The sequence below is a fragment of the Chlorocebus sabaeus genome, chromosome 18 (genome assembly GCF_047675955.1).
Source record: "Chlorocebus sabaeus isolate Y175 chromosome 18, mChlSab1.0.hap1, whole genome shotgun sequence".
Taxonomy (NCBI): Eukaryota; Metazoa; Chordata; class Mammalia; order Primates; family Cercopithecidae; genus Chlorocebus; species Chlorocebus sabaeus.
Genome location: NC_132921.1, coordinates 11,519,231 through 11,542,235, shown reverse-complemented (window position 1 = coordinate 11,542,235; position 23,005 = coordinate 11,519,231). Strand labels below are relative to the sequence as shown.

The 23,005-nt window shown below is 33.4% G+C and overlaps 1 protein-coding gene across 6 annotated transcripts in view; it reads left to right on the top strand.

Annotated features, from left to right (window-relative positions):
- Window positions 1–1,098: 1,098 nt before the first annotated feature.
- Window positions 1,099–23,005, top strand: part of CCDC102B (coiled-coil domain containing 102B) — a 300,046-nt gene continuing 278,139 nt past the window's right edge. The window contains exon 1 of one of the 6 annotated variants that reach the window (XM_008013825.3): window positions 1,099–1,349. The gene's annotated coding sequence lies outside the window, so the exon portion shown is untranslated. Of the gene's footprint in view, window positions 1,350–1,420; window positions 1,621–3,473; window positions 3,601–23,005 lie in introns of those variants that run through there. The other 5 variants (XM_008013824.3, XM_008013819.3, XM_008013822.3 and 2 more) reach the window with 5 other exon arrangements.

The window sequence follows — 23,005 nt, the reverse complement described above, 5'->3', positions numbered from 1 at the left end:
TTTATGTGCATGCGTGTGTGTGTGTGTGTATGTGTGTGTAGTCACTTTGGTGAATTAAAATCAGATGGATGCAAGACTAAACAAAATTCTTGGCTGGAGAACTTTCAATCATTTGGCCATGATGGAAAGAATGGTACCTGAAAGTGAAAATGACTGAATTGAATGTAAAGTTCATTGGCATACATGAAATTGACCAAGGAATGTATGGTATTTAACATCTTGTGGGGAAAATCCAGACAAGAGGGAATGTTCAAAGATAGAGGAGCGAGAATTATGATTAAGTTTAGCTCGAATGGGTCAGTTGGCTTTATACAGGAAGATGGCCACCTTTTCCATTGCATCAGAAAGTAAGTGGGAAAAGAATATTAAGTAGAGATAGATGATAACACCAGAATAAGCCTACAAATTAGGGAAGGGTGAAAAATAAAACAATTCAAAGACATTATTGCCTACATTTCACATGTTGTTTTTGTGCTACTTATAAGGAGCAAGTCGATCCTGTTACCTTTTGACTTTTTCTTTTTTACTTTGGACATTTTTTGCTGCTAGTTTCAACCACAGAAGCTCTCTTTTATGCGGTCTTTGACCTCCCCCGACAACCCCCATCAGAACACTTCCTGACAGCTGAGTCATGTCACTGGAAAGCTACTTCATATTCTTTTTCCCCAGGGAAAGGGGAAAAAGCCAGGGAGCTTTCACTGGGCACCCCAGGGACTACAGCTCACATTCCTGCCAATGTGACCATGATCAAGGGTTTTGATATACAGTTCTTGTTTCATGATTTGTACACTCAGATCTTTTATTAAATGTGATTTCTTTTGCTTTTGTGCAATCTAATGCAAATCAGATTGGATGAATATTTTATATTGTTCTTGAAATCTGCAGTATAATTTTCTTTTAAATATTTTGCAGATAGGTACTTTCTAGACTTTTTTTTTGCTTTGCTATTTTAGTTTTTTCTATTATTATTACAAGTTATACTGTTGTAATTAAACATTAAGTACACTTGGGGATGAAGGCGTGGGTGTCTTTTTCTTTTTCATCCACAGTACAGGTTTCAAATGCTTGTATGGAAAGCTTTGGATAACCATACTTAGGGAACATTAAAAATGATTTTATTTTGGTTGGCTCAATGGTGATCCAAAGAGGGGGTTGTGGTAGTGGTTTCAATAAAATTTCACAACCAATGGGAATCTTTTTTGAATTTGTGTGGAGTGCCCTTAATGCTGGAAATAATCCTGTTGGCTAGGACTCCAGAACTGTACAGATGAGAAAAGGATGCAGGAAATTCTGTTGTTTACACATGTGGCTGCAACTGAGACGCTGGAGCAGCCCAGCAAGCCCAGAGGGTAAGAGTGTTTAATAACCTTGTGGTTTTCTATTTAATTTTTATATTTTCCTGCTGAGGCAGAGCATGTGTTGTTCTCGGAGCAAAGACAGTTGCTTACAAGATGCAGAGCAAAACTACTGTAGAGCTGGGAAGCAGAAGGATTTGGAGTTTCTTTTTAAAGTGATTTCTTCCTTTCCCCTTTCATTTTTCCACTGTGGGTGTTGTTATCCTGACAATTTGTCATACATTTCCTGTCTTTAAAAAATAACTGTATACTAAGCCAAACTCAGGTAAGAATTTCAACTCTGCATTTAGACAGTAATAGTGTATGTTGATATTAAAATTTTGTTTCATAGTTCCAAATGAATGTGAATTAGTCATTGTGTTTGAAGGAATCTATATTCTTACAGTAAAAAAGTAAAAGTGTTATGGAAACCTTTCTATCTATGCCTCATGTACCTTGAGTTCTTTTCAGTTGTTGAGTCTTCATGCTAAATTATTGTATTCATTATTGGAAAGTATTTTTCAAACTTAGCATGAATATTGATTTCTTTACATGTTACCTGTATAATGTGGAGGAGATAGGGATACAGAATAAACTAATAAAATCCTGTGCATAATAAAAGTGATGTTTAGCTATATAGAAATAAATTAGAAAACTGAAAAATATCTCTGGAAACCATCGAGAAGCATTTGCTTATGTTTTCTGCAAAGATAAATTATCAATTGAATGTCAAGTGGGTACATTTATTAAATATAAGAAAGATTCTTTAAAATGTAATTAGAAATATGTCAGTAACATAGGCACCAAAATATATAAAATATTTATTGATGTTCTTATTTACATCAATACCAGCTTTTCTGTTTTCTAAAATAATGTGAATGTGTTTTTGCTATCATTTTTGTGGGAAATAGTGTTATTACAACTTTTGAGTAAATATTCTCTTGTTAGTAAAATATGTTATTGACAATAAATATTTTTATATATCCAGTAAATATTCCTGAATTCTATTTCATGTTTTAATGAAAACAATAAATTAGAAATAAATATTTATAAGTTAGTGACACAGTATCTATGTAGGTTTGTGTGACGTATTTGAATATATTCAGAAAAATGCTTTATGTGAATTGCTTAATTTTCCAAAATCTCATATGTTCTTATGAAATCATAGATCATTTCATTGTCTCTCTTTTGCATCCTTCATATGTTATCATTGGAGTCAATAATTGCTTGGGTCTCACTATGGGCGTGGCTTCAAAATAATTTATAAATGTTTTATCTAATTATTAGAGCCACAAAACTATGGCTGTAATTCTTAAAATACAAAAAATGATCTCAAGTCATCATATCTCTTATGCTGATATTACAAGACCAATTGAATTCTGCCATAATGCCAAAATATTCAGAAATTCCCTTTTTAGCAGATATATCAGTCCTAAAGAGATGCCAGAGCCTCTAAAGAAAAGTTCAACTTCTTGAACTGAGTGTTGAAAAACTAGCAGAACTTGAATAGGTGCTGAAAGCAAGAGGAATACTCTGCTTTGAACAAGTAATTGGCAAAAAGGGTTTTGAACACGAATTAGCACATAGCACAAAAGAACGGTGAGTAATTCATCGATTACAGCAGAAAAAATATACCTTTGTGAGTAGCAGACGTACTCAATACATAGAGCAGGAAAAATTTATGGAGCATCTTAACATTCCACACAGAAAAATTCGGTCTTTACATATCATACAAAGGGTCCAATTGCAAGTTTCTGAAAAGAGATGGAGTTTCTGTGCCTCTTTTCATCATCATTACCATCACCATCATCATCATCATTTTGCCAATACATAAAAGCATTTGCTGCATGCAAGATGATTTACATACATATCCAGAATTTTTATAACTATGCAATAAAATGAACAATATTTTACACATTATTTTCATTTTGCACATGAAGGAACCTGATGTTCAGAAATGTTCAATGATTTGCGGAAAGCCACAGATAAAGATAGTGAGGGAACCAGAATTTCAAACGTCTTTCTGGCTCCAGTGTTATTTCCACTATGTTGTACTGGTATTCTAGGAATGTGAATCTGGCAGAAGTCAAGCAGAATGGTTTGAAGTGGACACTGGGATTACAGGGTGCAGGGAGGAGGCAGTGAGACAACAGTCCAAAGATCCATTCCAATATTCTATAAATCCAGACGAATCACCGTTCTGTCAGTTGGGCCACGCATTTCCTTTGGGAATTGAGAGAAGAGAGACTGACACTGCAAATAAGGGGTAATTTTTACATTTAAATTAGCTGCTCTCATATTCAACACTTATGCTTTTCTATCTCCTACATTTTCTTAAATCTACTTAGAGAAGATATCTTTTGCATTCTCAGAGAAAATGTCATCACTGATTTGCATTGAATACTACCTATTCACAAATGAGACATGTGAGGCGGCCAGGAATGACACTGGGGATGCACTGACTTTCCTCTGTTTCTTTTTGATATGTGATATCAACAAACACACAGTGACCAAATAGTCTTAAAACTATGGAATCACCAAGTTATTATCAAGTAAAGGCATTGTATAAGTTTCATTTCAATGGGTGAAAAGCATATATAAAATTCACATTGTGATAGATAGTGTAAAATACAGTATATTCAAAGTAAAAAAGAATAGAACTTATTTATTAACATGTTTTTCTTCATATATCCAAACCTTAAACACATTGCTTTACTTCTTCTCAGAGTAGAATTAGTGTCTGGAATAACATTCATTTTCTTCTTCTTTTTTCAATGACATTAAAATTATAGCTTATTTCATAACAATGAGTATTTTTTGTTTAATGTATATATGATGGAAACTGTGCTATCATTTTATAAACATGCTATCTACTAGTTTAGAAGCATACTATCATTAAGTAGCCTTTACTGAAGGAGTATCTTTTTGCCATACATGAAAACAAATGAGGATAGTTGAAATGCAAAGATTTGGTCCTTGACCTTCACATTTTATTTTTGTACAGGTCTAGGTTGCATTCTAAGAATATATTATATAGAAGACATTTTGTATAACTAGTACTTCATCCTCAGTGCCCTGACTAATTGTGGATGTTCAACGGAGATTGAATGTGTGCCTGAGACCTTGATTGTAAAAAGGAAAACTAGATATTGTATTGGAAGTTGTGCTCAAGGCCATTTAATTGTAGTCATAGCTTTGCAAAGGATTGTTAACATTATTATATACTTAAATATTATCTGAGTTGATTTATATTTAACGATATTTCCTAAAAGAATTGCTGTTGTGTGTAGTAAAGGCATAAAAATATTTGATGTCAAAATTTTGATAGAAGGATTTTTTTGCTAGCTAAAGAAAAAGGTGTCCTTAATATTGAGAAAAAAACATATGCTCACCGCAGAATTTATAAATGTATCTTATCATAGTGTCTGTTTCAAATTTGTAGAATTAAAGCTTCTAAAAATAAAAGTAGGATTTTTTAGTCACTGACTAGGGAGCATGTATTTCTAAGCTGCAGTACACATTTGGAAATATGACACAGGTAAAGAGGCAACAGTTCCATGAAGAAAAACTTGTAGCAACTTTAGACTCATTTTCATTTGTAAATACTTTTGAGTGTTTCATACAATCTTTCCTTTCCTCCCTTAGTGAATTTAGGATTGTGAAGGCATTAGGTAAAATATTACATTTATGACATCTGCAAAAGATCAAATAGTCTTATTAGTCAGCCTATATTCATGAATTTTCTATCTTCTTTTGGCATAAAGGGTTTTGAACAAAATGTATTTCACAATAAAGCATGAAAATTATAAGATGTTCAGTGGGATTATAACATTTGGTAGCATAGGAAAAAAGAGAAAGATGTGGAAGTGCCATAATCCGTTGGTGTTTCATATAATTCTAGAAGGTTCTGTTTATAACCTCTTCTTAATTTGGAGCTAGAATAATCCCAGGGATTATCTGAGGGTTCAGGTGAGCTCTGCTCTATCTTTGTTTTGAAATCACTTTACAGGTATTGTCAATGGTAGGAATGAGTTGAGTCAAAGCAACTGCTTAGAGTCCCTGCCGTCCTATTTGTGATACCGCCCAGGCTTTTTCAATCTTTTTGTAATAATGAAACTTAAGTTACGGAATTTATGATTGCATGGATTAAAAACGTGGATGTCGCAATTATGCCGTGCTACAAATGGCCTCTAAATGTGTTAATGTTATATGAATTTACATGCTGGCTTTTACATTTTGGGTATGGGACTAAATACATTTGACCTGATAATGCAGATTAATGGGAGAAATTCCAGTATTCATGGATTAGAACTAGCAGGGCTATTTCAGATACAGGCATCTCACAAAAGGTTGGGGCCTAAGCATAGATACTGAATGCAAAACCCTGCTCCTGGACCTCACATGGTCCATTCATTGTCTATGGTTGGCCGCCATTGTTTATTCTGTGGCTATAAGTTTCTTCCATATTACTGAGCAGGATGTTTATCTGAATTAATATAAATGATACACTCGAGAAGCATAGATCTTTATCCAAAACGATATCAGAAGTAGAAATAGTGCAGAAGACAAACTTCACCTCCCATCTGCTGATTCTTTTGAAACCCCTTGGTTCTCTTATCTCTGAAAGGGATACATGGCTTTGTTCTCCCAAATATCCTGTCCACTTTCCACACTGTTTCAAAAGTATTTCTGGCCAAATAAGTGTAAATCTTCATCTTTTGTAGATACAGACAATCATCATAGGCGTATTTGTGTATTATTTAAGTACTTGGGAGAATAAAGTTGCTGACAGCAATTAAAGTGGTGTGATTGGGGTTAACCTCACTTAAAACTGTTCCGTTATTCATTTTAAAAGCCTACAAGCATTTAATATCCAAAAGCCACCTTCTTTAGAGAAGACTGACTTATTTAGTGGAATGTGTAATGCTTGCCTTTTGGAAGAAAAGGAATATTTCTAAGTCACTCTGTTTTAGATTTATCCATTTAGTAATAAATATCTACCATGACTCAGACACTGTTCTAGCAATGGACGTAGAGATGTGAATAAAAGTAAAACCACTTTCTTTTCATTAAGTATATAGTCTAGCTGGTAAAGCAATAGAATCCATACATACTATATAAATATATATTAAGTCATGATAAGTACTGTGAAGGAAAAAAAGAAAATTCAGGCTAAAAGGGAATAGAACATGCTGCACTCTTGAAATGGCCAGGGAATGTCCCTTCTGTTAGGGTGGATGATGTAAGATACCTAACCACGAGGAATCTTGGCAGAAGAGAGGTAGAGGCAAAGGAAATCACATGTGCTAAAGTCTTAAGTCAGAAGAATGTTTGTCCCTTCAAGGAATGGCCAGATGGCCGGCAGCTGCTGGGAATGAGCAAGGCAAGGAGGCATAGACAGAGGCATCTTGGGGAGGAAGTAAATCTAGCTTAAGCTTCAAGATATTAGGGTGGTGCAAAAGTAATTGTGGTTTTTGCCATTACTTTCAATGTTTCCATGTTCACCAACCTAATATTATTTTACTTTTAAAAGACCTCTTCATACCCCAACTGTAGGAGCCTCAAGTCGGGAAATCACGGATCCCGATGAAGAGTTCAGAGTGGTTTATGTTTAGACCATGAGAACATCATAAACTACAACCACTTTATTCTGAGTTTGATGGGAAGCCATTTGAATGTTGGGATCCTAGAAATATTGTAACATTAAGTTGAGTGTTTAAAGCATCACTCAGCTGTAGACTGGAGTAGGGAAAAAGTAGAAGTGGGGAGACCAGATACAATACAATAGTCCAGGCAAGAAACAAGGTGGTTTGAAGGAGTTGTTAGAGATGGAGTTTTTGAAATTCTGCATAGGCTGTATTTCATATTTCCTGCCAGAACTGACAGAGTTTCCAACAGTGATGTGCAGTGTGAAAAGGTAAAGGAATCAAGGATAACCCCTAAGTTTGGTCTGTAAACCTAGAAGAGTGAAATGTGCATTTATTGACACAGGAAACACTGTGGAGGAGCAGGTGTAGATGAGAGGGGAGTTCACGTGTTTGTTTTTAAACACGTGAAATCTGAGATGCTGCTTAGATATCCTTAGCGATGTTAAGTGGGGAACTGGACACATGAGCCCAGAGATAAAGGAACATCTCAGACCAGAGATATAGATGTTAGGAAATTTCAGAAAATTTATGAATTTGAAGGCAAAGGCTTGGATGCCTTCACCCAGAGTAATTGCCCCAGCCTGAAGTCTCAGTGTTGGAGGGCCTCCAGTCAGAGGTGTGAAGCTGGGACAGAATGTGGGCAGCTACCAGGGAGTAGGAGGAGAACCACGACAGAAGATGCCCTCAGAAGCCAAGAAAAGTGAATGATGAAATGGACAATCACATACAGGGCTTCTGACTCGTCAAGTAAAACAGGAATTTCAGGCCTGGAGTTGACCATTAGATTTGCAGTGTAGAAGTCACTGATTTTCTGTTTTGTGGCAAACTAGAGTTGAAAATGATACCATGACTTCAAGAGAAAATGAGATAAATGAAAGTGTCTTTTAAATAATTTTTGTTTTAAAAAATGCCAAAGATATGGAATGGCTGCTAGGTGGGGATCGAAATCTTTTTTTTTTTTTTAAATGTTGAGGGTATTACAGCATGTACATTTGCTAATGGGAACAATCTAATCTAGAGAGAGGTATAAACTGGCTAAATAGGAGAGGAGTGTATTTGAGGAAGCCATGTCCTCAAGTGGATTAGAGGAAATCTTATAGAGCATACAAACGGGAAGTTTGGTGTTAAGAACATGGAGTGAGTCTCTATAAAAACAGACAGAATAACATATGGATATCCATTAGACACATAGATATGATGGAACCAGTGGATGGCAGTTGTCTTATAATTACCTATCTTTTCTGAGTGAAATAGAAAAACTCCTGCAATCTCAACAGATAAGGCAGAGCTGAAGAAGATATGAAAATTTTGAAGATAGAGAATGTATGGAGTTATTCAGTAGAATGTTTGTGAATTAACCAGGGAAAAAGATGAATTTCCCTGTGGTAGAGTTGGCTTGGCTATATTGGAGGCCCATATGAAGTTCAGAGTTGAGAAACTGAAGTGACACCAGATAGCAAAGGGTGTGTTTTCTCGAAGCATGATCAAGTGTGTAGGTGCAGACATGGAGCAGGAAGATAGCTGTAATTCACTGACATTAGAGTTTCTAAGCAAGTAGGGTCACGAGAATGCCAAGCTTGCTCAGAGCAATTTGTTAAAACTGGAGACAGAATAGGGAGGAGAGAGTGGGTGTGATGCGGGTGACGAAGAGAGAAAAAGCAATACTATCCATTGATAGGAGGCCATAATTGGGTCAAAGAAGAGAGTTATGGGGACAATAGTAAAGGGTAATCAGAGTGCTTATCATTGATATGGAAAGAAATGCTAGTATGGTAATGGATCTAGGTGCATATCCAGCCAGTGGGTGGGTGAGGTCATATTATTGGAATTAATAGGAACTGAGAGGTGGGGATATTGTAAGAACACTATATGTGAAATACTTTGGACATTAAAATTTTTCTTATCCCTGAAAACATACTCAACTTCTCCTAATCTATTAACATAATTAGTTTCATTAGATACATGTTAATATCCATTCCCATGCCAAGACTCTACAGTGTTGTCAGTGATCTCATTTACTTTTCTCTCTGCTTATGTAACGTTTTGATCAGTCCTACAGACAGTATTAAAGAACAGTCTTCAGCCAGGGATCAAAGCAAGACAAGGAAGTCTTCAAATACAGCAGACTACAAGCCCATAATATTTTTTAGGTATTTATCATTTTGCCAAAATTGTGGATAAAAATAAAATTATATGTATTAATAATGTTAAGAACACGTGAATTAATATTATTTTTAGGTTTTTATTTACAATACAACTGCTATTTTAACAATGACATACATTTTTAAAATTAATAATTATTTTTTCCCATGCTGTCTAAACAGCTTGAAATATAATGGGATTTTTCAAAGCTTAGATAAGAATGTTCAGCAAATATATCCAATTTTTAAAATGATGTTCATTTTATTTTTGCATGACTGTTGCAACATCACCTCTTCTGTATTATGTGGCCATGTGGCAGAGAATGAGAATGTCACATTCACTTACCTTTGAATAGCAGGCATAGCTACTTTGGTGTGCATTTTTATTATCAGTAGAATATGTTTTTCAAGCATATATTTACAAGTAATATTATTAGTAGTTATCTTAATGTCCTCTATTTAGGAAGCCTCTAGGTGTTAGAGACAGCAATATTGCCAAAACATTCTGAACATGTTTGAAAAAAATCAGAACACAGTTTTCTATTTCTGTAAAATTCTCTGTGGAAAAAGAAAAGTTCTTGAAGTTTTTTGGATGCTCTACAGCTATTTTGTCCAATAGAAATATAATTCAAGCAACATTTGCAATTTGAAGTAGCTACATTTAAAAAATTAAAAAACAAACATGTGACATTAATTTTAACAATATTTTTGATTTAATCCAATCTTTCAAAAATATCACTTCAAAATGTAATTAATATGAAGTTATTAATGAGATAGTTTACACTTTACGTTTCATGCTGTGTTTAATACTCAGCAAACATCACAATTCAGGCAACCTTCATTTCAAGTGTTCGCTAACTACATCTGATAGGTGACTACCATTTAAGACAGCACAGGTTTAACACTCCAGAATGTAAACAGTTCAAAAATATCTTCATAGCAACCATAGAATATATTTCATATTGATATTTATGTCCTTGTTGAAAGGGGGAACACACATGAGTTTGAACGTCCTTATCAAGGAAGAGAATTTACCTAACGTTTTCTGAACCAGTGTTCTCTGGGTTCTACCATAGCTCTCGTGTTATCATATTTACATACTTATGTTATTTTGATACTGAGAAGTATGTAAGACAGTGGCCTCTAGAAACAACTGGGACCAATATATTCTCTGCTTGCTATAATTTAAGAAAATTTACTAATTTAAGAAAATTTAATAGGTATGAAAATCAGGCAATGATAAAAACGATAAAACTCAATTTAGGAGTCCACATAATTCTTAGTACTTTTTCTCTTTGTTTTGTAAATTAAATGCAATGTATAGATCTGGGAAATCATGAGACATTTAAGAAAAACAAGTAAAAAATAGAGGTTTTGAGGAAGATTCAAGATATGACATTATAGGAATTACTTGGGAAAGAATTGAAGAAAGTATTTACATGATTGGGAGGCAAAATATAAAGCAAGCAAGCTTTCAGAAATCTAAGAGTTTAATCTGGTCTTCAACTCTTTGCAGCTTTCCTTGCACATGACATCCATTTTCTGTTTTAGGGACGGAAAGACAGATCTTTTGAGAAATATAAACACTGAGTATTCACTTCCTGTTATTTTGACATTTTTAATCCAGTTCCTTTACTTGTCTTTACTAAGACAAACAACTATGTCAAAATGAAAGGAAACAAATGAAAACAGATCCCAGATCAATCAGCAGTTGTGTTAAGGATTCTGCTTTCTAGTTAAATTGTTTTTTTTCTTTATTTCTACCTTCTCCTATGTCAAAGGATGAAAACCAGAAATATCAACACTTAAAAAAAAGATGATTGCAGAGTTGGGGGCCTCTATGTCTGAATAAATTACTAATTTATTTTTGTTAACATGGAGAAAGTATGAGCAGGGATGAACGTTTCACTAGGATTTAAGCAACTAATCTTCAAATCAAAAGCTAACTTTTTTTTTTTAGGATTCCATGTCTTTTCCTTCTCAAGATTACAAACTTATCTATAAGTTTTATATTATAGATGTAACTTTCCCAGTGAAATCAACATTTTGGATCTCACTATTATAAGAAGTAGCTTACATATTGTACAACCATTCTATCTTGTTTTTCAAGTAACATATCTAAAATTGGATTACTTGTTTTATATTATATTAAGATGGAAAGATTAGAACAAGACATGTGACGGATATTATTTTTATCTTAGAAGAGTTCATATAAATATAATGATTCTGTAAATAAGATTAGAGTGGTCAGGACAAAGAATCCAGCATTTTGTCAAATATTACTAGCTGCTGTTCCTAAAATTTTTGGTGATACACATACATGTATTAATATTTCTTTTTGTTGCATAATAAAATAACATTTGGTTTTTGAATCATTCCATTGTTATTTCATTGCTTTTACTACACATTTTTATTTCAGTTTTCCTGAAGATTATGAAGCTCTTTGGCTTTAGAAAATGATTGGTTTAATGCCTTTATAGTACAATATACTAACAAAGTGTTTTATTTACATACAAAATGAATTTTACATGATTTTATTTTTAAAAATTTATGTCATAAGAAGTATATATTCTGAAATTTATGCTGTTGCTATTCAGAGGTAAGTAGCCTTGTGATTTCAAAATAGATTATGTGTTTTAAGAAAAAACATAATTATGAAACTTGGGAAGTTTCATGTTCACGAATAATTTTGTTTTCTCAACATCCTCTGCAATTACATTAATAAAAGCATATCATTCAAGGACTAAATCCAGCCTGCTGTAATTTGGAGCATTCATAAACGTAATTGAGCTTCTACAATATTGTGCTTTGAACATGTTGCCACGGGTGGGTGAAAGCAGCTGGCTTTCCTGTCTCAAATATTTTGAGAAATTTTAGAAAGTAAAGTTTACTCTCAGCCAAGAAGTCCCTCATTTTCCGTAAAGGAAGAAGAATTGACCATATAAATATTGATATTTGGGAGATAATTCAGGAATTTTAGAGAAACTCTAAAAACACAGTTTAAGTTTGTGTTATAGTTTGCGTGATAGATTATGGAATTCTATTTTTTCTAGCTTTTGATGTACATGAAAACCTATTGAAAATTATAATGTTCAAAGCAATTTGTTTTTAATAATTTAACGCTATTTTTGTTCTATTAAAAATGTTAACATCTAAATAACTTGTAACAAACGTAATTTTGAAAACTTTTAATTTAAATAGTTACATAATTTTTAAAATAAATACATACTCATTTCCATGAGTCAGATTTTACACATAATCAAAAGTAAGTTCCATGAGAGTGGACCTTTACATTTATTGATTCACTGGTACATGATTCACTGGTACCTTTACATTTATTGATTCACTGGTACATTTATTGATTCACTGGTACACGAAATTCAATGCCTAGAATTTCATGGCTGAAACATAGTAGAAATTTGATAAATATTTGTCAAATGAATGAATTCAAGATTCAAAAACTAAGAAATGTTTATTCTTATTCAGCTTTAACAACTTTCAGGAATGAGTAGATATCATTATATACATGTGTGAATGCTTATAGTAAAATGATCATTAAAATACATTGCTTTACCTGCATTTGCTCATTTGTTTGTCGCTTGCTTTGCTTTTGTCTCACATGAGTTACTGAAATGTTTTTAAAACTCAAAATTGGATAACAATCGAAGTAAAGACAAATGAAAATAAGTATACTTTAAAAATCTGAACATTATTTTACCACTTCTTGTTTTTCATTATGTGTAATTTAATTTGCATAAAGATTTTTTAGTCAAATTTATATTTAGAGATGGATTTGAAAGTGTTAATCTTTAAATAGAGTGCGTATGTACAACAGATGCTTTTTAAAAAATACAACAAACAAAATCTAATAACACTAAAAAATTTGGAAAGAGGTCGTAAGCAACTGTCTTACAGAAATTCAATTTTCAGATAGATTTTAGTCTTGTCTTTTTTTTTAACCAATCAAGTTATTTGTAAATCTCACTGAAAAACTTCATATAATGGACAATCATTTGCATATACACACTCAGCAGGTGGTAAGCCCTGTTCAGACTTAGCAGATATCACACATGTGATTTATATCTGATTAAAATGGAAATACAACAATGAATCAACGTATTAGTTTACAATATCATTAGAAAAATATTCAGGAAAAATTTTCTCCCTATCTGCCTTAATCCAGGAAATCATATCTCTGTTATTAGCATATCTTATTCTCCATCACTTTTGAATAATTCCTGAATGCTGGTGACTCTTGGGTAATTGTAAACTTAATGCTTTTTTTCCAGACAGGTTGGGTTCTCTAGGATTGTGATTTTTAGAGAGTCTGTTTTGAAAAATTTTCTTTTCTTTTCTTTTTTCTTTCTTTTTTAAATTATACTTTAAGTTTTGGGATACATGTGCAGAATGTGCAGGTTTGTTACCTAGGTATACACGTGCCATGGTGGTTTGCTGCACCCATCAACCCATCATCTACATTAGGTATTTCTCCTAATGCTATCCCTCCCCTTGTCCCCCACCACCCAACAGGCCCCAGCCTGTGATGTTCCCCTCCTTATGTCCATGTGTTCTCATTGTTCAACTCCCATTTATGAGTGAGAACATGTGGTGTTTGGTTTTCTGGTCCTATGTTAGTTTGCTGAGAATGATGGTTTCCAACTTCATCCTTGTCACTATAAAGGACATGAACTCAGTCTTTTTTATGGCCACATGGTATTCCATGGTGTATATGTGCCACATTTTCTTTATCCAGTCTATCATTGATGGGCATTTGGGTTGGTTCCAAGTCTTTGCTATTGTGAATAGTGCTACAATAAGCACACATGTGCATGTGTCTTCATAACAGAATGATTTATAATCCTTTGGGTATATACACAGTAATGAGATTGCGGGGTCAAATGGTATTTCTGGTTCTACATCCTTGAGGTATAAAACAATACAGAGCCTTCATGGAAACTTTGAAATAAACAGTTTCTTTTCTATGTTGACAAAAACATAAGAGGTTGGGCGCAGTGGGTCACGCCTGTAATCTCAGCACTTTGTGAGGTGGGCAGATCACCTGGGGTCAGGGGTTTGAGACCAGTTTGGCTAACATGGTGAAACCCCATCTCTACTAAAAATACAAAAATTAGCTGGGTGTGGTGGCATGCACCTGTAATTCCAGCTACTTGGGAGGCTGAGGCAGGAGAATCACTTGAACCCGGGAGTCAGAGGTTGCAGTGAGCCAAGTTCTTGTCACTGCACTCCAGCCTGGGCAACAAGAGCGAAAAACAAACAAACAAAAAACATCAGAAAGCAAACAATTTAGGCAGGCAGAAGGGTCTTTAAGAAAGAGGGAGATAGAACAAGATAGACAAAGTAATGAAGAGATTGAAAGGAAGAAGGCTTTCTGGAAGGGGAGCATAGTGAGATAGCAGTAATGACAGGTGAGGATCCTGAGGTTGCGTGAAGCACAGAGGACTTCAGGCTGACTCTCAGAGGTAGGAGAAAAACTGAACCTGGAAGGTAATGTCCAAAGCCAGAAGAGACAAATATTGGGCTGAGGTAGGATTTAATATGCTGAGAATATTCACTTAAAGGGGAAAATAGCTCAGTCACTGAATGTGGTACCTTTTAAATTATCCATTTGGAAAAATAGTATAAGATTCTCCTACCACTGCTGATTGAAATAAAACTCTGTAAGAACAAATATACTCGTAGTGTTAGAGTTTTACCATTACAAATCAGTGCCTAATCTTTTCTTGTCAAACATTCTATTGTTAAAATAAAAAGCTTGCTAAAGCTACACATCATGGTTGGGTTTACAGAAAACAAAAACAGATTTTCATATTTCCCTTAAGAGTATTAACCATTTTGACACGAAAATATATTTGAATAATTTTATTTAAAAATAGATTCAAAATTCACATTATGTTAAAGCATCCAATAGCTTTCATTCTACTTTATAAAATGTGATAAAATTTTAAGATGTATTTTGTGATGAAACTTAATTCTCAACTAAAGACTCTATTTCAGGAGAAATTTTCCTTTTAATTCCTGGACCGTGGTAATCATTTAGAAATTGTGGCTATATATGATTACTGGATTATGGTCATTTTAAAGCAATAGAAAACAACTTTCACGTAATAGTTTACTTTAAGTAATAGAAAAGCATTTTAAAGAACAAAATAGCAAATTTGAATAGCGCCTCTATAGTTTAGAGCAACTAAATACCTCTGTAGCAGAAGGTGTGTCTTTCAGATGTTGAATATTAATTGGGCAGGTTGATATATTTGAATATATCAAGAGGAAGCAAAATACAAAGAGGCAGCGAAAGAAATCATGACCCTAGTGAGTCTTCAAGCATTTCCTATGTTAAAAATGTGAAGGTACATATTTTAGTTCAAGCTGGTGCTTCTACTTTGTGTGTGTGTGTGTGGAAGAAATATTCCTTCTGAAGAATTAACATACAGAAATTGAGTACTGACATCCTAGAGTCAGTGATAGTATTTGGACTAAAGTGGATGAGACAGAGAAGCATGAATGCAAATAAAAATTTTTATAAGTTAAAATGAGCAAGACTTTATAATTGACTGGATATAGAAGACGATGAAGAATGGTTAGTAAGGGAAGCCTAAATCTTTGGCTTACACAAACTGAAAGGATAGTGGTGCCTTTTATTAGTAGGAAAAAATGAGAAAAATGGAATTAATTTTCTATAGAGTGAGAAGTATAAAAGGCTTTATCTAAACTCCTTAAAGCAGGAAAATTTATGCTTTGCTTTTAGAAAACAGAATGAGTATTTTCTTTGCTCCAATTTCTAGGAAAAGGAGGAAAACATTTTTCCAATCTGTGTTTTTTCACATGGAGGAATTTTCTAGCTGTGCAAATTATTGTTTTGCGATTAATCACTTTTTTTCTAGGCTTTTCTCTTAATTACAGGCTTTAAGCACTATTAGCCAGAAATATTTATTCAATTTAGAACATCTCTCTCAATAAATCAGCCACTGAAATAGAAATAAACTGGTTTCATCAAGAAACAATATGAATAGATTTGGGTAATTAATACTTTTTCCTTCAGAGAAACATTATTATAGGACTTTGGACCAGAAATGTGGGTTAGTTTTTCATTCAATGGTCAGTTATATTCAGACATTAACTAAAATCTATCATGTATAATCATATTATTTTCAAAGGAAAATTAATGATTAAAATATAGCAATTTTCTCTATTTAAATATTTCTTTTGATTTACTAAACATTTCTAAAGACAGAGCAATAAATGATAAGGTGAATATCATATTACAGAAACTATATACTTAATGTTTAGAAATAATATCAATAAGAATACCTGGGTTTTAAAAAATGTATATGATCCCAGAAGTGTTTTAAGAACAAATAATAGTAACGAGCATGTTTCCCAAAATATTTCATTTGCAATGAAAACAAATTGAAAAGAAAAAAAAAATCTCCAGTACGTTTATATTTAAAGGCCAAACACAAACTGTACTAAGGAAAACTAATACTCCAGAAATATTAGAATAAATTTCTTCTTCTGATACACACCTATATCATTGCTAAAGTTTTTGATCCACAAATATTTGCCAATAAAAATTATTTTCAACAGAATATTAACAAATAGAATGCAGATTGTCTTGCCTTGTAACGTAAGGAGTTCTTTACCATTCTATGTTAAAGGAGGATATTTTATGTAAATTTATGTAATCATATAACAATAAACATGCTTTTTATTTGCTAGTTCTGAGATTTTAAGTCATTAAAAACTAAATTTTCTTTGAGAACAGTTCTAAAATATTACAAGTCACTGATCACTTTCAAATCATTCTTCTCTTACTTTTTCCTTCATTTCTTTGATTTACACAGACACAAACACGGAGACACCAAATATATTTTCATCTCCAACAAATCTGTGTATTCAAATGGATGGGATAAGATCACTTGTTATGGCCCAATGGACATACATAAACTGCACGTATATGCATTGGGGCAATTGTAAACTGCATTTTAATTGAATTATAGAATTAGTTCTCTCTAGATTCATTAGTTGAATGTCTTCCATGTCCTAGTCACTGTGAAGACAAGGATAAATAAGACATAAGTTCTTTGCTAAGAAGCTTATAGACTGGTATGGAAACACATATATTAAAATTATTATTCAATGCCATAGATACAGAATGAAGTGATTAACCAGAGCATGGGAACACAGATGAAAATGGAACAAACTGACCAGGAAATATGGTATAGATTCATCATTTCTCTCATACCAGTCACCCTTCACCTCCATTTACACACACACACACACACACACACTGAACTCTAGTTTGGTTTTCAAATAGTTTTGCACTAACTTCTTTTTTTTCATCTTTTTATAGATATAAGATATATGTATTTTTTAAAAAATCTGGATCGTGCAGTTCATGTACTGTAACTGTAAGCTAAGAGTTGATGACAGGGCTAGGGCTCTGTAAAATGTGCATTCCATTTGGAGAGGAACCAGGGAAAAATCAATTTGAGTTGTTTATTTCAATCTATCAATTCATTTTTCCCATAGCTTTAGATAATTTGGAAAAAGGATTGTTCACACTCCCGTATCTCATTCTTCATTTTATCTTTAAGTGTTTTGCTTTCCAAATTTTATTAATCCCACACCTGATTTCATTGTAGCAGATTTTTTACTGTCCAAAGGAGAAGTAGAAAATGGAATAAATTGTTCAAAGATTGATTCTTGTGATAATACCCTCTATCTTCACTGAAGATTTGGTACTAGTAATCAGAAATGTATGAACATTGGTTTTAGACTCTGTATTTTAACTTCAGCCACAAATTCACCATGTACAGAAAGAGAATTTCATGTAGAAAGAATGATCATTTATTGAATGTCTACATTGTTCCTGGGGTATCTGAGTGTGCATATTGTAGCATATATTCTAACAATAAACTGTAGGTAAAATCACTCCAGTTTTATGGTTTAAACTGAGTCTGGGAAAAGTTAACTTCTCCAAAATCTCTCCCCGTTCAAAAGTTAAATCAAGTCACTTTTCACTATAGCCTTCTTCCTATTTCCTTTTGGATGGAGTCATGCTCTGTTGCCCAGGCTGGAGTACAGTGGCACAATCTTGACTCACTGCAACCTCCACCTCCCAGGTTCAAGTGATTCTCCTGCCTCAGCCTCCCAAGCAGCTGGGATTACAGGCGCCCACCAGTACTACTGGCTAATTTTTGTATTTTTAGTAGAGGCAAGGTTTGACCATGTTGGCCAGGATGGTCTCGATCTCCTGACCTCATGATCCGCCTGCCTCGGCATCCCAAAGTGCTGGGATTACAGGCGTGAGCCACCACGCCTGGTCTCCTTTTCCCTTTCCAAGGAAACAAAAAGTCTTGCAGAAAATTTCTCTTAAGGAGCTATTGACTATTTTAAGATCAGTAATAATGTCTAAAAGCAGCATTAAATACGGCAATGATCAGTTCGTCTACCTTAGTGTATAATACAACGGGAAATAAAATGTTTTTGTATTCAAGCTAACTTCTGCTATGATTCACACAACATACTCTTGTCTGCTCCATTGTTTTGCATTGTGAGAGAAAGAAATCAGTGAGTTGTGTTCAAGCCACAGGAGTCCCAAGGTGGTCAGACCAAAAATTATGCTATTTTCCATTTATGTTTTCTTACTAGTAGGAAAATCCACTGTTATAAAATGTTGCATGCATTTTTATATTTTATTTCAATTCATGATGACTTTTATAAAACACTTGATTCACATGATTACATATGCCTGAGAATTCTTTAGACTTGTTAATAGTACGTATTATCTGAAAGCATAAAATATATTTGAATACGGGTTTGTTTTCTAGATTTCATACAACAGAACTCAGTGGGACACTTGGGAATCTGAGGAAAGATTTTTAGATTGCCAAACAGTGTTCAAAATGTAAAAGTAAATTTGGCTTTCATAAACATAACGAACAAAAGGAACTCAACATTTGAATTTAGCCTTCTTCCAAAATATGCCGTCATTTTTTTTGCATTTTCCATTTTAACATTCAAACAGCAAAATAATTATCTTGGTTCTGTTTTTCTGTGTCTCAACTCTTTGCAAATGGAAATATATTCAAAGAAGATGAAGGAAGTGGTTAGGCTTTTCTGCAAGTTCAATTATCTTTGTGTTATTGCTCATTATTTTGAAGCAGATTCAGAGAATCTTGTTGGTTATCTATTGAGATTGAACATTTTTATAAACGCGAGAAAGATAACTGTGAATGAAGATGTTGTTAAGCAAATGTTCACAGTCATGTGTGGGGGTGTGCAGGGTAAACATAGGAAAATTGATTACTCGGTCATGAGACTTGCTAAAGGCTTTCCACAACATCTGCTGAGACTCATGCCTCATTTCTATTAAGAGAAGGAATATTTGATAGTGAAATCCTCTTTATCTGAACATACTTGTTTTAATGAGTATTAACTTCATAAGACAAGGAAATATCTGGATAATTTAATTTGGGTGGTAAGATAAAGCATGCATCAACTAGTATTTTGTGATATACTCCTTGTAGTAAAGGCACATGATTAGAAGAAAAGCTAACATTTTCATTATATATGTTATATATACACATTTCATTACTATTTTGTATTTTAAGTCCATTCAAAATCTCCGTATTAAACTACATTATGTTACAACAACGTATTGAGACTCATTGAGTTTGTGCACAGTATTTTCTTTTGGAGGAACATGTCTCCTTTTCAGCATAGCTGAACTGAGCTACAACTTTCTGAGATCTGTGAATTTCGGGCCTTGTGCTGCCCCTGTGGTATCTTTGTACTTCCATGGGAGAACACGTTAGTATATTGTGATAGTATTCTGTTTATCATGTCTATTCTCCTGCTTAATCTGGAAGCTACGTGACAGCTAGAAATTTGAAAAGACGTAGTATTTGTAAGGCTAGTGCTTAGCAATTGGCTGCTTTCTGATTATTTAAATGAGATTCAACGTTAATGACTTTATGTAAAGTTAATAAATTTAAACATATGCACCTCAACGAATTTTTAAAAAGAATACACCCAAGTAGCCAATACCCAGATCAAGATACCCAATACCCAATAGAATATTGTTGGCATTCTAGAAGCCTTCTTCATGACTTCCTCCTGTCATTACCACTCCAACTGAGGGTAAACACTGTTCTGAGTTTTCATGAGTAGCTTTTCCTCTTTTTGAACTTGTTATAATGGGGATTGTACAGTATGTATTATTTTGTGCCAGCTTGTTTTACTTCGCATTTTGTTCGTGAGATTCCTCCAACTGTAGCACTAGTTCATCTGTTTTTATTGTTACATAGTAACTATGGCAAAATTTTTGCATCCGTTTTTAGTTTATAGACAAAGATTCATTTCATTTTGAGCAATTAGGAATAACGTTGCTATGACAATTCTTAGGGGATGTGGGTTTCCATTGCAGTTTTAATTTGCACTTCCTTGGTAACATGTGATGTAAGAACTATCCATGTGATTATTGCCTATGTGCATATTGTCTTTCATGAAGTACGTCTTCAAGTTTTTAGCATGTTATTGAAAAATCATATGGTTAACTTTTTCTTGTCAGTTTGTGACTTATGAGTCCTCAGTGAAAATATGCATGCTTAGTGCGTTCCTCACGCTATTATTTGCCTTTTCATTCTGTTGACAATGTCTTTCTTCTCATGAACAGAAATTCATAGGTTTAATAAAGTTCTATCTATAAATATTTTTACTTTGTGGTTAATGCTTGATACCCTGTTTAGAAAAATCTTTGTTACCTGCAATATCCTGAATGATTTTTCTTAGATGACTTCTAGGAGGGTTATAGTTTTTACACTTTTAGTGAGCATTCTATTGGGAACTGAATTTTTTTATAAGCTGTGATGTAGTGATGTAGCTGTTAGTTCCAAATGGACATGATTGAGCTAGTTCCTTTTGTTGAAAAAGGGACAAATAATTTCACATACTGAACTGTCATAAATTAGGTCCCCAGAGATGTGGATCCATCTTTGGACTCTTAATTCTCTTTCATTTGTCTATTTGTCTCTTTCTGAGCCAATGAGTCATTGTCTTAATTACTGTACCTCTATATCACATTCATATCCAATAATATAATTCTCTAAATTTGTTCTTTTTTACAAAAAAGTTTTGGCTTTCTTTGACTTTTTCTATTTTCAAATGGGTGTTGATATCAACTTATCAATTTCCACAAAATAAAATGTATGAAGTTTTGACTGGAATTATTGAATGCATAGGTTGATTTGGGCATAAATGTCATCCTCACAATTTTGAGCTTTCTAGCCCACAAACAGACATAATATGTTCCTTCACTTTTTTAGATATTCTTTAGTTTGTCTCACGAGTGTATCATAGTTTATAGGATGTAAGCTTACCTATCTTCTGGCACATCCCTAGCTACCTAATGCATGTGATACTATCATGGAATTGTATTAATTATTACTATTTGATATCTGATGTCTAAATATTGGTTTCTAAAATGTAGAAATACACATAATTGTGTATATTGACTTCAGTAACTTTACTAAAAATCACTTATTAGTTTTAATAGTTTGTGAATTATTTTGAATTTCTACTTACACAATCATATTGGACAAAATGAGAGTTTTATTCACTTTCACTTCTATTTAATTTCCTTTCCTTATCATACTAATGACTAGACCTCTCCTTTTATATAATGCTGAACAGTAGTGGCATTAGGAGGCACATCCTTTTCGTACTGTTTTCAGGGGGAAGCTATCAATAATTCAAAATTAAAGGTGATTGCTTTAGGTTTTCTGCAGAAAACTGTTATCATATCAATGACTTTCCCTTCTATTTTTAGCTGGTTAATTTTTCAAATTGTAAACTGATGTTGAATTTTACCAAATGCATGTTATTCATGTATTGGTGTGTTTCCACTTTATTTTGTTAATATGGTTTATTAAGTCAATCACAATGATTGATAATCAAATGCTAAACCAAAGTTATATTTCTGAAGCATATTCAACTTCGTGATATATTAATTGTTTTAAACACCAAATTTCTCTTGCTAACACTTCTATTAGGGCATTTATGTCAGCTTGAGAGATTTGCAATTAAGTCCTGGTAAGGTCTTGGTATCAAGGTTTTATTGACCTCATAAAATGAGTTGGCATGTGTTAACTCTTTTTTTCTTATCTGGAAAAGTTTGTGAAAATTGATATCATTTCTTCCTGGTAACAAAATTTCTTCTTTCTGAATTCTTCATAAATAATCTCTGCTAGATTATTTTCTTTTAAATATCTCGCATTCATTCATTTATTCTTTCATTCATACAATAAATATTTACTTAATGTCCACTCAAACAGACATTGTGCTAGCCTTGCAGATGGAATGGTGAGCAGAGAGAAGCATGGATAGTACCCGCATTGAGCTCACAGCATAGCTGGTGTGGAAGATAGAGTAATCGAATAATTTAAAAGCATGGACCAAACTCTGTTAAAAATTTATGAAGTATGGATACCAGTGCTCAGAGACTACAGCAGGGACACCTAACGTATGACATGATCATGAAGTCTTCCTTAGAAAGCTAATAGTCAGAAGTAGATAGACTGCCTCATTTCTTTTTTCTTGTTTGAACTTATATCTAATTCATGTGGTTAGAATGTTCTAAATGAGGATAACTGGCTTCCCAGTGTGGTTCATTTTCTATGTTACATAGAGGATGTCCCAAAATATTGGAGTTTGGTGATCCAAAAGCAAATTCATGTCCTTCACACTACACAAAAATTTGGAACAAATACTACATACTTAAGTCAGAAACGAAAAACACTAAAAATAAATTAGCCTCACTGGGCCCTTAATAGCAATGCCTAAAAATAAATACTTGCTGCTT